Below are 12659 nucleotides of genomic sequence, written 5' to 3'. Positions count from 1 at the left end.
CTAATCCCTCTAGCCTTATAAGTAATTACTCAGAGAGTGGCAGAGATATAGAGGAACAGAACTGCTTAATAGCAGGGGAGTCCGAGAGAGAGAGAGAGCGAGAGAGAGAGAGAGAGAGAGAGAGAGAGAGAGAGAGAGAGAGAGAGAGAGAGAGAGAGAGAGAGAGAGAGAGACTTAGCTTTGTCAGCCAAATTGGACAGGGCTCCCCAAGGCGTGTGTATGTGGCATGGGGTACGTGTGAGTGTCTGTGTGGATTTGCTTTGCTATTTGAATGTCGCTTTTGGACGAGTTTAAGTTTATCTAGTTATGCTCTGAAAAGGGCCTCAACACCAACTCCAAAATACCCTGTTTTGGTGGATATCTCTTGCTTTTCAATTACGCTAAAGGAAATATAAATATAAGTATGCTTGTGTTGCGCATAATGAAGCTCACATACTGCTCACAAAACTCAAGAAAGCTTCTGTCCAAATGTTACGATCGCTCCCCATCAAATATAAAACCCAATGCTGGCTCCCCTCAAACTAGAGAATTACAGGTCACCAACTATATTATATCTTATTATTGTTTTGCAGTGTGCTTTAACCTGAAAACCTGCATGCTGGATTTGCTCATGTAGTCCGAAAACTAAACAGTGGGTTGTTGTTGTGAGGAGGAGGGGAAGGAGGAGACGGACGAGGAGGAGGAGGAGGGAGAGGAGGAAAGAAAGACTGGAAAGAGTGTGGAACATACAGCCTTTGAAGAGATATTGACAGGCTGGCTCTCTCTTGTCAGGACTGGCCCGTAAACACAACAGAGTAGAGTCAGACATACAGACAGAAAAGAGGCTGACGAGCAGAATAATAAATAAATAAAATGTCCTTTCAAATCCAGCCTTGAAATTCACCTAATTTCCTAGAGATCTGCACACATGGTGAACAACATTGTTTCACATCTACAATCTCAGTTTGAAAGTTTTGCTTAAGGAAAGGCTGATATAGTTGCTTTTATAAATTATTAGATAAAGAAAAAACCCAAAGAACAATCATATATCTGGGGAAGAACATGGAATGAAATCCGATGGATAGCCTACTAAATGAAGATTTCAGAAATAATCATCGTCTGTTTGAAACGGCTTGTTCACTGCCCTGTGAACTGGATCGCATCCCAAGCTGTCCGAGGCAGGGACCATCCTACCCGCCGCACAGGCTCACAATGAAACGCACACGTCAACATATTACAGCTTACGGAAGAGCCATTTGATTTTACGTTTGATTAGGCTACTTACTTCACGGCGCCTTCGCGGATGCTTCCTGACAGTCGGCTGAAGCAGATATGGAGGAGGAGAGAGAGGAGAACTGTAGCGTAGCAACGTGGCTCCAGCCCGGAGTCTCCCCGGCGCGTGAAGTCAACACTCCCCACGCTCCACACCGGCTGCTTGGCGTTAATCTGCTCCGTGCATCGGAGGAACCGATGGAAGAATGGACGACAGAGAATAATGGCCCCGTCTTCGTCAGTATGTGGGTCAATTTCGAAATATTCATTCACTTCCCCTGATTTCAGCCTTACATTTGATAAGAGCGCGCTGGGAAAATGGTAAAAAAGGTGGGTCGCGGACGGTGCGTGGTCTCGGCGGTGGAGACAGCCACTTGCCTGACACACTTTATAAAAGAAACTATTATTTTACAATGTATTAGATTAAAAACAGAAAGCAGCATGTTAATTCTCATGTGATGTGTCGTAGTTTGGGGAAAATAGACAAATTAGTAGGCTAACTAGGCTATGTGGATAAATTGGATAATTATATAGGTATTATAAAATTGCCGTATATTTCATTAATTTATCCAGGAACCCATCGAGCAACAGTTTTCTGATACCAAACGATTTGAATTAACCTATAAATTCACCAATATTGCTTGAAGGGGTGAACAATATATGATATTTACATGATGGTCACACTATTTTCAATTCATCTCTCAAAGGGTACAAAAAAGGATATATTTTATATATATATGTATTTTAAATGTATTTTATCATGCTTCAATAGACCTCTATGATCTTGAAAAGGGGCAGATAGTTTGTAAAGACGGTGAGCACTTTATAGAGCCCAGCTCTTATGTTGGCCCCTTGAGACCTAGCCTGATTATGGGAGCATCATTTTCTTTGCCCTTTGTTGTGTTAAACACAAACAGACACACACACACACACACACACACACACACACACACACACACACACACACACACACACACACACACACACACACACACACACAAACACACAAACGCACACACACACATACACAGATATGTGTTCTTTCGTCTGTTTGGAGTAAGACATGATTCTGTACATCTATAATTAAACTACAAACAACCAGTACCAAAGATGTGAGAAGCCCGAAATGCAGTCGAACGTAGAATAACAGCTGATGTAAAACAAGATTTCAACTATAATTCTGTATGTAATATACATTTTAGATAAAGACCACATGGTTGCTCCAAGATCCTTTTTTCCGGAAGCGCTTTGCCCTTGAAATCTTGGTTTCTATATAATGTCCGTGAAATAATTATCATCAGTCATTGGCAACACTAACAATGGTTGCCGTATTCGGTTACATTCAGAATACAGGTTAGTAAGATAAATAAGCACGTTTTAAGTGTTGAATTAATATTAACTTCATGTTTAAATCTTGAATCTGCAAACTAAGATGTTTTGTACTGCAGTAGGTGTATGTCAGTCAGGGGCGGAGCTATGGGCGGGGCAGTCACCGCATCACAGGGGGCCCCTCCCATGCTAAACGGGCCCCCAACAAAAACTAGCAAGTGTTTGATAATTTGTGTAGATTGCTCAAACCGTGAGGAATAACTTACTTTGAATTTAAAGAAGAAGCCGACATGCAAGCAGGGGTGGGTAGTAACACGTTACAAGTAACGCAAATTAGTAAAAAAATACCATTTTCGGATAAAAAGTACTTTTCACGTTCCTTTTTTAAGTCTGTAATTTTACTCTTACTCGAGTAAATATTTGATATAGAATTCTACTCTTTACTCAATTACATTTTCCATCGTGCCTTCATTAAAATGAGTATTTTGATAAACATATTATCTTCGTTGACTGTAATACAAGCGTACACGTTAGCGACGCCCCCTCCCTAGATTGCAATATTTTAGCGATTCCATTGCCGGGGAGACAGCTCACAATTACGTTGGGGCTGAGGACTCGAGCCAGACCATGCAATGCGTGGGCTGAATCGCAATTGCGTCAAACCAAATCTGTCTGGAAATTGCAATAAGTGAAAGATAAAATTTCGCACGTTGAGCACACAGTGGTGTGACTCGTTTATTTAAGTCAAAGAGAAAAGCCGGAAATCAAAACGTGCTGCAGGTAAACAAATCCCGCATGGGCTCTGACGTCATGAGACGCCGTAATCCTTAAAGGGACAGCGATCCCTGAACCACCAAAACAGTAAATGACATGCAGTAAACGACAGCACAATTGAAAGAACAACACATAACAAAATACTGTAGGTGAATTATGTTACACTCACTACATCTGATTCATTACCACTCTCTTCATCCCACACCACAAACATGACATACAAAATGTCGTGGAACAGAAACAACAACCAGAGCTATTTATAATTAAAGGGACACTGTGTAAAAATTACTCCCATCTAGTGGTACAATTGTATATTGCATTCAAACTAATAGTGCTCGCTTGTCCAAAAACTACGGTGGGCAGTATGTGCCAAGAAGCTGTGACATGACACCTACTAGGCTACCTCATCGAGTCATTCGAGTGATGATGAGGTTCGTGGACAACTGGACAAATTAGATGGACAAATCAGATCAGGTTTATTGACCAAGCATTCTTACAGACAACGAACTTGACTCCAGCAGTTGTGGACTTTCCAACATGACAAATAACTATACAGATGATAAATAACAGTAGGTCATTTAATGTCAGATTACATAAAATGTCATAACATAAAAGTTGACATAGCCTTTGGTAGTCTTGGAGTTACCGATAATCAAAACAATAATTCCTATAATGCGTGCGGCTGAGCACGCATCCTAATCAACGCATTGTAACCCGTTGATTTCAACAATGTAACAGTATTCTAAATACCAACAATTTACATTGTAACTAACGGAATCAAATCAAAATCAAATCAAATCAAATTTATTGTCATTTTGTTGATTGAACAACAAAACGAGAAGGCGTTTCTCACGGATCAAGATCAACATACATTTCAAACAAACAAACAAACAAACGTCCCAATGATGAATAAATAAATAAATAATAAATAAAGTCCAGTGAGAAGATCTGGGACGCTGGTGCATTGAGCATCCTGACAGCTTGAGGTCGGAAGCTGTTCCGCAGCCTGGTGGTGGAGCATCTTAAGCTGCGATAGCGTTTCTTGGAGGGTAGGAGCTGAAAGAAGCTGTTCAGTTTGTTTACGTCCACCCCGTCTCTGCTGCTTCCTCCTCCGGGCAGTTGCGGGCACGGTGTCACAGTGTCCGTTAGTATCCTGTGTTTGCGTAGTATGTCCAGATGCCAGCGAATGCCAGTGATGTTACTCGCTCTCAATGTCCTAATGTTTAATATTGTTTCCCTGTCATAAACTACGTTCGTCGTAGGACGTCTCACACTCAAACATTCAATCTCAATCTCACAGATCTCAAGAGGGGCCGCTGCGACTGTGCGCGCCGCCAGTTAGTCGCCCTGGCAACGAGTTTACTTCGTCGTCTCCTATCCTGTTCCTAATTCCTCCTCTCGATCTTCTTTTCCTCCGTATTGTCTTCTTTATCAGAGTTGTTGGTATGAAATCCAGTTGTTCGGGTGATAAATCAACTGTCTCGCAAGCGAGTTGAAGCTCCAGAAGGTCCGCTCTAGCCTAAGTGCGTCTCGGTGGATTTGGATACGTGGTGACCACAGCAGAGAATAAACCTCCATAACTTGATGAAGAATGGCTTTTGAATTCCTCCAACGCATTTGACAGTATCCATAAGTCATAAGAATATTGTCACGATTTAAACTCGACAAAAATGTGAAAAAGTAAATTAAATATGTAATAAAGTAGCCTTTCAATGACGAGTCGCTCAAACATAGCGCCCCGCATCTCGTTGCCATGAAAAACCATGTTATACATGCTTTGCTTACACATCGTCGTTTTTTTGGCGACGATGATTCCTTCTCCTGTGGCGTGGCATAACTATGGTCTTTCAAAAAAATGCGGTGCATGTTCAAATTTGCCGGTAAAACTCGTCTCGCTAAACTAAGCTCTGTTCCACCGTCACGCTGGCTCAGAGTGAAAACGCGTTTGCAATTCCTGTACGACGTAGTGCTTTTTGACCCTCTCGGCAGCTCATAGACCGGAAGAAAATGGAAGCCTCCATGAAGCTTACCCGTCCTATGTAACCATATTGATATTAATATTAATTATTCTTCGCTCAGGAGGATCAGTGAGATTTTTGGCAGAGATAATTTTACACCAATGAGGACTTATTTATGAATGAATATGTTGATTTGAGGTAATAAATTACTCAAAATATTACATAGTGTCCCTTTAAGCAATAGATCACGACAGGCTGTGGTATGTGCTCATTATACCACTGTTAAGGGGTATCCTATTCTCTCTCTCTCTCTCTCTCTCTCTCTCTCTCTCTCTCTCTCTCTCTCTCTCTCTCTCTCTCTCTCTCTCTCTCTCTCTCTCCCCCCCCCCCCCCCCCCCCCCCCCCCAGCCAGGTTAGTGTTTAATTGGTAACTGTTCCTACAATGCTTTTGTCAAAGCTGAAGTTAAATTCCATGTTTAGTGTAAATTTGTTTGATGGCCTATGTTTGTTTAATGAACAATACAGAATGAAGCAACTTGTGAAGAAATGTTTGAGAGTGCATCTTTCTCACACATACACACGTTAGGTCTTTTTCACTGATCCAAGCACTGCAATACAAAAATGTAAAGTAACTTGTAATTTGAGTAACTTTAAAACAAAGTACTTTTTTACTCTTACTCAAGTAGGTTTTTACAATTGGAATATTTACTTTTACTCAAGTACATTGGAAGGAAGTAATTGTACTTTTACTTGAGTATAGATTTTCAGTACTCTACCCACCTCTGCATGCAAGTTATGTACCCGTGATTTTAGGTATACTGTTTTATCAGGGCAGGAGTCAAATTTGAGGAAAGAAATTCATTCAGATGAAATCCCTAAAACAATCTTGAAAAGTAATATATTATTGGATTATCTTTATAAATCGATGTTGTTGCTTTTTGTATTTAATCAAATAAATTCATGATATGATACCCGAATGCATAATGGATACCATAGTAGGCTGCTTGTTGACTTTCAATTGACGATCTGGCCAATCATTTGCCAGTTCGTCAATTGAGAGTCAACGAGCAAGGAAGCTTGACATCACGCACATTGTCAATGACTTTGCTGAACGCAAGGCGTGTCGAATGCCTTTTCAATAAAATCGTGATGAATAGGTACGTTTAGGATGTAAAAATGTTGGGTTGCAAAATGTCCTTTTGACTTTTTCTCAAACTCAAACTACCAACATTTTCAACACAAAATCCATACGATAGAGTATAGTTTACATAGGGAACAAATAATAATATGAAATAAATAAAATAAAACAGTTTAAGGCTTATTAAATCATGCCCCAGCCAGGCCTTTTAATCTGTTTGTTTATAATTTGTCCATATCCATACGTTCTTAGAACTTATGATCTCTTAAAACTAATTTGTTAAATATTTTTGTTGGAATAGGGGCCTATGTTTATGTGGTTCAGTAGTGTGCATGTAGCTTTATTTGGTTGGAAACTTAATACATGTTTATGGTTTAGCCTAACTCAGCCACTTAAGGGGGCAAGCTAGCTCCCCTAGAGGCCGGTCCCAAGCACGGATTAATGGGGAGGTTGGCATCAGGAAGTAAACTCTATTAATGAGAATAGCCTATGTGAACCTGAAAGTGAGATAGCATGCTGATGATGAGTTTAATGTAGGCCTACAGTGTTGCCCTCCACTCTTCTCCCTGGTATAGGCCGCAGATAGGCAGTGTGTGTGTGTGTCTGTGTGTGTGTGTCAGTGTGTGTATGTGTGTATGTGCGTGTGTGTGTGTGTGTGTGTGTGTGTACGTGAGTGGCGGGCCTTGACCCATTTCTGCCCCAGGGCCCTTCGTAAATCTGTTCCGCCACTGGAAACAGTCGATGAAAACCACTACACCTGCCAAAATAATGGCGCCAAGGCCAGGGGAGACGACATGTGGAGGTGGCCGTATTACGCGGGACTCGAGTTCTCGCTCCCCTTCACCGAATATCAATGTTATATGCACCGTGCACTATGTGATTTATGCCAATATTATTGGTGAACAGTTATTTATTCTTTTCTTACTGTTGTCAATTTACAAGTCGATCCTTTAGCAAACCAATAGTTTATTATTGATGCAATAGCAATGCAATTTATATTGATAACGGTCATGATACTATGTATATAAAAGGGTTTATGTCCCTGAGAGTTATTGGTGATACCATTGTTTAATGATTAAATTGACATGAGGAAAAATGTATTGCTTATCTTATTTTATTCTGTGTTACAGGTAAAATACTAAATAATGGACTCCATTGAGAATGCCATACAGACTGCGCTACCACAACTAGATTGAGAGACACTAGAAACAGTGGTCAGGTGTTGTCCAGGTTATGTGTCACAATGACGCTTCTTTAAGAGGCAGAGGATGCCCTTTTTTTCTCTCTCGAGAACTCCTCTTAAAAAGAGTACTTGTGTGCATTGGCCCTGGTAAGAGGGCAGTATTTCACCTCACATTCTGGGTTTATCACAATGGACTGCAATAAAAGGCTGATCAATTGCGAAAATTAACAATTGCAATCTAACTGTGTATTCTTTCTGTTATAAATGCTCTCTACCCTTTAATCATATAGGTTAGTATTAAACATTGGCTTTCGTCTGCACTCTAACCAGGAGCCCTAAAATATGCATTCATGTTTTTATGTACTGCATGTTGGCCTGCACATTATTGACAGATGATCATTTTGAGACCAGGCTGGAGAATAATAAAATGACCCTTAAACCATTGTTTATAATAGTATATAATATAAGTTACAGACTAATTGCTTGGAGTATTTTTCTAAGCCTTTGTTAATATAATTCTTCTCCTCAGCGACTCCAACCTCTGCCAACACCAAGGACCAGTTCTCCCGTCCCATCCCCTCCAGGGTTGTCGTGCTAGGTAAAAGTCTTGTTCAATAAAAGTGGTCTTTTGAAGATAAATACAATTAGGTGGACACAGTAAATACAGTCATACGGTAACTCAAAAAAACTGAAAAAACTCTAAGGCAACTACAGCTTATTCAGAATGCTGCTGCTAGAGTTCTAACAAAGACCAAAGAATTTGAACATATTACACCAATTTTAAAATCGTTACTTTTCCTTTATTTTTTATCTTTTGTACTCATTTTTTGCATGTTTTCTTTTACTCATCTATGATTTAATTTTATTGTATGACAATGTTTATATGTCAAGCACTTTGAGTCTGCCTTGTGTATGAAAAGTACTATATAAATAAAGTTGCCTTGCCTTGCCTTAAATATGTTTTATAGAACTGCTACGGATGCAGATGCTTTGTCGAAATTCCAGAAAATATGCCAACTGTTATATACTAGGGATGGAACGGTTCAAGTTAAAATATCGGAACTATATCACTACACTGTAACAATTGGCTGTAGTATTTTACGGTAAGATTATACAGTAACTTATTGTTTTATAATTGTACAACCTATACTTGTATTTCCTTGAATTCTGCAACGTATTATAGGCACAAAATCTAAACACATATTACCTAGTATTTTTTTTTATTATTATCTTTATGTACAGCTTGATACTGTGATTATTTCTACAGGATTTTTCAGGCAACTTTAATTAGAAGAAACTTACTGTACATTTTACAGTCAGTATGTTACAGTGTAGTTACGGTTCGGGGCATGTATTGTTCGGTTCATTCAGTAAAAAAATAATGTGTTGCGCCGTAATTACGTTAAGTTAATATACTCCTCCAGCTCTAATATTGCAGGCTGCTAAAGTAATATACTCCTCTGTATCAGCTCTACCTACTAATAATAACAGGCTGCTAAGGTAATATACCCCTCTATATCATCTCTATCTACTAATAAAAACAGACTGCTAAAGTAATATACTCCTCTATATCAGTTCTACTAATAATAACAGGCTGCTTAGGTAATATACTCCTCTATGTCACTTCTACTACTAATAAAAACAGACTGCTAAAGTAATATACTCCTCTATGTCAGTTCTAATAATACCAGGCTGCTAAGGTAATATACTCCTCCAGCTCTGCCTAATAATAACGGGCTGCTCAGGTAATATACTCCTCTATATCAGCTCTACCTACGAATAATAACAGGCTGCTAAGGTAATATACGCTATATCAGTTCTGCCTAATAATAACAGGCTGCTAAGGTAATATACTCCTCGATATCAGTTCTACTACTAATAAAAACAGACTGCTAAAGTAATATACTCCTCTATGTCAGTTCTAATAATAACGGGCTGCTTAGGTAATATACTCCTCTATATCAGCTTTACCAACTAATAACAGGCTGCTTAGGTAATATACTCTATATCAGCTCTACCTACTAACAATAACAGGCTGCTAAGGTAATGTATTCCTCTATATCAGCTCTACCTACTAATAATAACAGGCTGCTAAGGTAATATACTCTATATCAGCTCTACCTACTAACAATAACAGGCTGCTAAGGTAATATACTCTATATCAGCTCTACCTACTAATAATAACAGGCTGCTAAGGTAATATACGCTATATCAGCTCTACCTACTAACAATAACAGGCTGCTAAGGTAATATACTCTATATCAGCTCTACCTACTAACAATAACAGGCTGCTAAGGTAATACACTCTATATCAGCTCTACCTACTAATAATAACAGGCTGCTAAGGTAATATACTCTATATCAGCTCTACCTACTAACAATAACAGGCTGCTAAGGTAATGTATTCTTCTATATTAGCTCTGCCTACTAATAACAGGCTGGTAAGGTAATATACTCATCCTCTTTTATAGTTACCACACTAGTATTTTAACAAAAAACATTTTACTTGAATATTACTGTGTACAAAGTTATTTTTATTTTTTTTACAGTAAGTTGTCAATTGCTGCCAGTTAGTTACTGTGAATTCCAAGGTAGTTTTACCGTGGCCTAGATCAGTGTAATTAAGTTAGATCTATATTTTTAAAAACAAGCGTAAAGTAAAGGCTATTGTTTACTTTATCGGGCCAACCATACCATACTCCAATATATGATCCTATCCCAAGTAGCACAGCCTAGGCACAGTAACCAAACCGTTTCGGTGTCCACATCTGTTAGGCTTTCTAGCACTTTCCCACGGCTTTCCCGACTTGCAAAGTAGCTGTTGCAACGGTAAAAAAAATGGTGAACGTTTGGGGTATTCATAGATATGAAAGTAAGTGAAAGTTACGATGTAAAGCACATTCTCAGCAATTACAGGAATTTATTAGTTGTTACAGTAAAATCACAAAATAATCTCTTCAATTATGACCCAGAACCACGACACTGCTCCGGTCTATAAACCGCATATCGTCTTGCTTCAGATTGCTATTTCAATATATCTTCAAGGAGACGAGTTGTAGCAGTTAGTGGTTGAGCAGGAGGAAAGGAGTTGTGTGGACTTGAGGATCAGCGTTGGCTGTTGAGGAGCAGAACCATCAGCTTCCTACACATGGCCTGCTACGTTACTTACTTAATAGTCATTACGGTTCGTTGTTTGTTCTAAAATGTTTAAATATAAAAAAAAAAAAATAATTTCTATCACTGTTTTCAATTGTGCAAGGAATATCATACAATTATATTCCAAAACAAATGATCAAAGGTCATGCATCATCCAATCTTTCTGTTTGGTTATCCTTTTTTTATTGAATCACAATGTTATGAACAGGCTAATCACCTCTATTGTAGTTTTCATTTATCAATAAGATAAGTAAAGATAATGGCATGTTACCAGTTTCACATTTAATCACAATGTTCCTAATGGTACATTCTTCACTACAGAAAAGCTATTGTAGTCTATTTGCAAGTGGCTTGCTCATGATTTTCAATATTGCTGGTCACTGGCTAAATGCACTGGCATAATGGGCATATGTATGAGACGTATATGCCCATGTTGCAATCTCAGCATTTCCCTCTGTAGCATACACTGATGCGTTTTTATCCAAAGCTATGAACGCTTTAGCTGCTTCTCTAGCTCACTATGTATACGTATATTGGGTAAGATCCCAATCAAGGAGCAGCTGGATATTAAGGAGCACAATCACTACAATGACTATAGGAAAGGAAGCCGAGTGTGAATGTAAGGTGTCTTCACGATTGCCCCTTTCCCTCTGATGCTGAGTTGAATACCTTTTAGACGAGTCTGTCTAGTACTGGCTGCCAGCTGGTGCATGGAAGAAAGAGTGCAAGGCATTACATCCAAAATAGCGACAGTCAAACCACCCTAGGCATAGCCTGTCTTCTGGCGGCTGCTTGCTATCTGTCTGCCTTTATCCACTTTGATCACAGACACGCAGCTGAGCTGGAAATTCAGCAGCACTCCAGCCCGGGTCTGTCCCCTGCCTATGAAAGAAGACTGCTCCGTCATAGCATGCGCAGGCGGGAATCCTTTTGTATGGTAATTTGCGATGGAAAGGGACAGTAAGGGATGTGTTTCATTTTTTTCGGTGTGTTTCAAAGGAGCTCTTTGAACTGAAGTGTGAAGTCAGGATGGCTGCAGAAGGGAAATGTGAATGTACAGTAGTCCATGTAGGTGTTGAGGTGCCAGGCGGAAATATGAAAGAGATAACTATGACCTTTTTTTTTTATACTGGAATCAAACAAACGTGCAATTGAAATTAAGAAACAAGGTTTGCTGTTTTTGCGTTGAGTCAAAAGGTGTGGCTTTGATACGATTTGTAAAAACAAACGATGATGATTAAAAGATGATCAGAAGTCCTTCGTTAAAGGGCTTAAGAGTTCTGTAAATTCCCCTTTTTGAGGCATAATTTGAAAATCTAGTTGAATCCACCCATTTCAGAAGGGCATGAGGTGAAATACAGAGAGCGTAAGTAGAATGCCCCTTATGGGAACTCTGGCCCTTGTATCAGTGCCGAGGTACATCTGCTGAACTAAATTGTGTATCTGCTATCAAAGCAACACTGTAAGACTTATTAGAGTACTGTACTTACTACGATACGATACGATACGATATAACTTTATTAATCCCCCGTAGGAGAAATTTGTTTGTTGCAGCAGCAGTGGAAGGACACAGGACAAAATAACAATGTAATAAATACAATAAATAAATACAAAGTGCTAATGCATAAGGAGACGCTTATAGTTAATAGGGACAAAAACAAGACAAACAGAAACAACATCAAGATGGGTGATGCATATACACATATATACGCATACATAAACACACACACACATGCATATGCAAACACATAGACATACACAAACACAATCATCATCGGGCACTGTTGAACAGCCTAATGGCTACCGGCACAAAGGAGCACCTGAAGCGCTCCGTCTTGCACCTGGGGAACATGAACCTGTGGCTGAAGGT

At 39.3% G+C, this 12659-nt stretch overlaps 1 protein-coding gene across 1 annotated transcript in view; it reads right to left on the bottom strand.

Moving 5' to 3' along the window:
- klhdc8a (kelch domain containing 8A) overlaps window positions 1-11660 on the bottom strand; it is a 56989-nt gene extending 45329 nt beyond the window's left edge. Inside the window, exons 1-2 of the mRNA XM_060063433.1 lie at window positions 11459-11660; window positions 1265-1425 (exon numbers count right to left, since the gene is read on the bottom strand). The gene's annotated coding sequence lies outside the window, so the exon portion shown is untranslated. The remainder of the gene's footprint in view (window positions 1-1264; window positions 1426-11458) is intronic.
- Window positions 11661-12659: the final 999 nt, after the last annotated feature.

The sequence above is a fragment of the Gadus macrocephalus genome, chromosome 1 (assembly GCF_031168955.1).
Source record: "Gadus macrocephalus chromosome 1, ASM3116895v1".
NCBI lineage: Eukaryota > Metazoa > Chordata > Actinopteri > Gadiformes > Gadidae > Gadus > Gadus macrocephalus.
Note: the sequence above shows the minus strand (reverse complement) of the source record. Positions and strands in the feature narration are given on the sequence as shown.